This window comes from Cyprinodon variegatus, unplaced genomic scaffold (assembly GCF_000732505.1).
Source record: "Cyprinodon variegatus isolate N-32 unplaced genomic scaffold, C_variegatus-1.0 Scaffold17, whole genome shotgun sequence".
Lineage (NCBI taxonomy): Eukaryota > Metazoa > Chordata > Actinopteri > Cyprinodontiformes > Cyprinodontidae > Cyprinodon > Cyprinodon variegatus.
The window spans coordinates 369,612-374,946 of NW_015150470.1; the positions used below are offsets into that span (position 1 = coordinate 369,612).

Below are 5,335 nucleotides of genomic sequence, written 5' to 3' on the forward strand. Positions count from 1 at the left end.
GCCCTTTTTAGATGAGCTTTGCACTGAAATAGGTTTGCTTTAGGAAATGTAAAGCTGATGTATTTGCTAACCTTTTCTGTGTAAATTTGATTTATTTAAAAATAAACTGATTGGAAAAGCGTTTTTTTTACTTCAGTGCTGACTGTCTTGCTTACATTTCCTGCAGAAACTGCTCCCTGGCCACTCTCATTTGCTCTGTTTTCAGTACTTGTCCTTCTATTGCTTTGAAAATAAGCCCAAATATCCATACTGACGTGCACTGGCTGGTGACCAGACGGATTTAAAGCATGTATGAACGTTAAGTATGTTTGACTCAGTGTCCCGCGACTCCCGCCCCCTCTGTTGTTTGATTGGATGTTGTCTTTAGTCGTCGGTTTGATTGATTGGTTGAATTGTATGATTGACAGAATGAGAAAGGAATAATAGAAAGCTGGCTATGCTGAGTTAAAGAAAAAAAAAAAAAAAAAGACGGCTGCCAGTCCAGGGCGGGCACGGGCGCCTCCGTGGGCGGGCACGGGCGCCTCCGTGGGCGGGCACGGGCGCCTCCGTGGGCGGGCAGGGCCCCACAATGCCTGCCCATGCCTCCGGGTCTGCTCTGCTGGTCTGCAGGGTATTCCTGTTCTTCTCACCTCCCACCTGCAGCCTATTGTGTCATCATTCCCTAAGGAGTATTTAAGGAGAAGACTGTCTTCACTTCCTCGCCAGAGTGTTTGCCAGTATTGGATACTCTAGCCCCTCTGAGTTTGCTGAGTCAACTTTGAGTCTAAGTGTCTTCAGAGCTCTTCAGTCCTAACCTTATTCTGTCTTTGATTCTCCAGCAGGATTTTCCAGATCCTCTGGATAAGCTGGCCCTTCAAGAACCAAGAGACAGTCTGCTACTGTAAGTTGCTCCTCAGGATTCCCATAGTCTGCCTGTCCGCCCTCCAACGAACCAAGCCTTCTACAGACTCAGCCTCCGCAAACGGGATCTCAGAAACTCTCCTCAACAACCACAGTGAGTCCAAGAAACCTTGTATTCAGACCTTAGGCCCGTTTTCCCACAGTCCTTGAACTCACCACTCTGATCTCCTCCTAGAGCTTCCGCTTCCGGTTCACCAGACTGCTGGAACTTCCCCAAGCTGAAGAACAGTTTTACCTATCTGTGTACAGTACCTGACAAACTGTTAAATCTTTTTCAGTCTCTGTGAAGTGCTTCTGAGTGTGGGTCAAACATATTAGACCCATCATGACACAGACTATGACGTGCGGACATTAATGTGTTTTTTTTATGTACATACGCAAGCTTTGACTGTATAATCTGGTGAACTGTAAATTGCCTTGAGATGACATGTGTTGTGAATTGGCACTATATAAATAAACTAAATTGAAGCTCAGAACCGAATCTTTGTACAATGTATACTTTGGCCGGAGTTTTTAGGACACCCAATCTCTGGCTTGCTGTCTGCCTGAATGACTTCTGCTGCAGTTGTCCCCTGCTCCCCTGCTGAGCTAGCGGCAACAAATTGGTGCCTATTTGCTTTTGCTCGCCTTAAATTTCATCTGACCAGCAAAAGCAATTCACATGGCTGGCATATAGCATCCACTATGTACAATAGAGAGAAGTTGAGATGGCATTCACTGATTTCCTGCTGCTCCTGTCTGAGTTCCAGAATGTCATCTTACCTTCCCTCTGCTGTCCATAGTGGATCCTTCCGCTGGCCATTTTTATAAGCTAGTTAGTTTATTTCTGTTTATAGAAACTGTCTTCCACAATGATAGAGGCGTAATTGAGGCGTTTATGTGATAACCGTCCCTGCATTACATTGGCTGCCTAATATGCACAAGAAGTTGAACATAGTGTCTTATTTTCCCTGCCTTTCAAACCAGCTTTTAGTGATCCCGCCTGCTGAAACAATTGAGAAACTCTCCAGTTCTCGATGATCCATGGAACAGGGGGGCTCAACTGCTGTTGGCAGAGGAACTACTATAAGCTTAAGAGCCATGCCACACTACTTCTTAGCTACTGCATTGAACTATGGTGTTTTATTGATTTGTCTTTGGGGTTGAGCTCCACTGACTTAAAGTTGAAAGGTGTCTTTGCCATCACCTTAACCTTTAGCAATTTCCGCAGGTTTCTAAGGACAAGTAAAGACTCCATATGGGCCACCTTGAGATGTTCCAGTCATAGGATTCATAGGATTACATTCGTCTTTTTTTTTCTTTTTTTTGTAAAGATGAATTTAAAGCTAAATAATTTAGGGGATGGATAATTATGTGCTTAATTGTGGTTGATGGGATGCCAAATTGAGCGAAAGACTAAACTGTATTTAATAAGTTTAAAAACTGAATAAACAACACATATCTTAAAGACAATAATTCAATATGTAGATGAGAAATTTTTTGATACTTACAACTTCTGAACAGCCCAAAGAAAAGAAAACCCGCTGTAACAGATGCTGCTACTGATATCCTTGCTATAGTGCCGGCATTTAAGACTGTAGGATGAGTTAAAAACATGTCATTAGAGATGCTTTTGTCAAGTTCACTTTCTGTCTTACAATAGTGGTACAAACAGGGTATCAGATCTGCATGTTTTACTGTCAATTTGATAAGACAGCTGCTAAAACTAAAAATAAATACATTTCTGGATAATTGCTCCTAAAACAATTTAATCATTGTTAATAATAATAATAAACAGTTAGCAGTTTTTGAAGGGAAAAGTGAAAAGTAGTTGGTTTATATCAGTTTCTACCTACACCACATCTCTAGAGGCAACAGTAGCATCTAATGCAGTTTTTTACCCAGCTCCTTTGTTGTATCCTGCCTACAGTGTACAAACCACTAAATGATGGTCAGAGGGCCAATGTCTGTTTATGGCAGCCACCTTTATTGGCAAAGCAGCAGTGACTACAATGTAACTTGCCACCATCAGGTTGTGTGGTTGGGTGAATGACTGGATGTGGTGTAAAGTGCAATATAAACATAGGCCATTTCTATATGGCACTTCACCTCAACCTGCTAACTGATATGTGTATGAAGGTGCAGGTTTATAAGTAAACATAAAAAACAAATATAAATATGTTTTGTCATGTCATAGTTATTTTAAACTGTTTGAGGTTGTAAAAGATCTAACTCTTCAATACTTTGAAGTTAAACATAGCATTATGGTTACCTTAAATCTTACCTGGATTGTTCTTGCAGAGAGAAATGAGAGGCTCTTTTTCAATTTTCCAGCCTACATAGTTGCTATGGTTACATACAACAGAGCCTTCCTGTATGTAGACCATCAGCAAAGGGTCCTTCACATCTGGTTTGCTCAGTGCATGGCAGGTCTGATTGTCACATTGAAAGATGCCTTTAACTTCAGAATCCACCACTCTACAAGTTGCAGTGAAATTACAGTACCGGGCGTCCAATGAAGTAAGTGATAAATTGACTGGAGACACTGGATCTGAGAAAAAAAAGACGTCATTAATTTTAAAATAGGGGCTTTTTTAATGTTTCAAAGAAAACAAAAAAGAAGAAACATACCTTGGACTATGACTGTGTAATCAGCTACAATCCTCTCTTCATCTCCACTTGCTCTTGCCTTATAGTTTCCACTGTCTTCATGTTGAACATTTCTTATTACCAAAGAATAGTTTTGTTTAAAAAAAGATGCTCTACCTTGATATTTCCCAACGACTGAGGGTACAATGCCATAATAAAATTTTACAACAAAACTAGAGTTACATTTCTAAGTAAAATCATCTCCTTGTTGAATTGCATTTTTGTCTAAATCCAGCAGCAGGTCCGATCCCTTCTTCACAAACCGAGTTTCAGAGCCTGAAAGAACAAAATAAGTTAGATTTTAATAATTAAATAATATCATCATGTTCGGTTCCTAGAATAAAGGTTTTTACTATTACAGTCTGACACTGGTAATTAGATACAGCACAGAAATAATGAATTTAAACTTAATTAAGAATTTTTTTTATCATTTATAGATGTCTTGTATGGATAAAATATGCTGTGAAAATATCATGTCCTTTAGCTGTCATGCATATAAAGATTTGTTTTCAATTTTACAATATTTCTATAATATGAATAAATGAAGACACAAGTGTGTAATCATTTCAAATGTTGAAATCGTTACATCTTGATCTCGATAAAAGTTCTCAAATCAGATCAGTTTCAAGTGAGATGTTTGTTCCTGTGTAAATAGATCATTGCCTCTTATATGTATTATTGTTTCTCATTTACCCCCTCATTTCCCATAAACATTAACTTTTAAGTCTTTCCTTTATTCTCAATTGGATTTTGATTTGAACTTTGAGCAGGTCTTTTTATCACATGGTGATGCTTTGATCTAAATCATTAAATTATACCTTTGTTATTTAGTTTTCTTCTCACTGAAAGGTGAAGCTTCTGCCAAGTCTTAAGTCTTTTGCAACATCTAGTTTTCTTCTACTGTAGGATTGCCCTGTATTCAGCTCCATCCAGCATCTCCATGCTAAAGAAATGAAACTCACATAGCATGATGCTGCCACTACCATCTTTCATTGGGGCGATGGTTAATTAAGGCCATATTAGTTTTCTACCATATCTGACATTTTACATTTAAGTGAAAACAGATTTGGTTTTCATTTTAAACCCCCTTAACATTAGTGAATATCACTGATGGTAACTCATTATACACTCATTAACACACTGATAACAGAAGTCTTATTTTGACCTGAAGTGTTGAAGATTAATTTCTTTTTATTTAATTTTCTGTTTTAAATAACTACTCATTCTACCTGTCTGTTCACTTTCTGTGTAAGTCAGCTAGAATGATATTCCAATGCTTCACCTGTGATGACCTATGAGATGATGACCTTAATGACCTTCACCTATGAGAGGGGGGCCATCTTTGGATTAAACTGGAAAACACTTAGTAGTTCAGCTATGGTTAAGAAGACAGACCTCTGCAATTTGTGCTTATATCAGTGATTTAGTTGAACATGACTGGAATAAATTCTGTTAATACTTAAAGATGTTTCCTCCTTTTTCTACTATATCTGAGAAACATTCCTCCTCGTATTTAGATATGGTGATGATCGAACAGAAGTAAAGAAGAGCTGCTCTACCACGACACTGATCGGCTTTTCCATTCACATCAAACAAACACACATCACATGCTGCTTTGGGGCTTTAGCTTATCTTTCAAACCTTGGTTTTATCAAATATGTATATTTACTAGGGCTGCAACTAACGATTATTTTAAAAATCGATGAATCGGACGATTATTTTTTCAATTAATCAATGAATCGGACTAAAAATATTTTTTTATATTAACCTCTTTATTCCAAAATAAACATTTTAGACAGAACAAACA

The 5,335-nt window shown here is 38.3% G+C and overlaps 1 pseudogene; it reads right to left on the reverse strand.

Annotated features, from left to right (window-relative positions):
- The window catches only part of LOC107092324, an 11,228-nt pseudogene that overhangs the window by 2,476 nt on the left and 3,417 nt on the right, over positions 1–5,335 (reverse strand).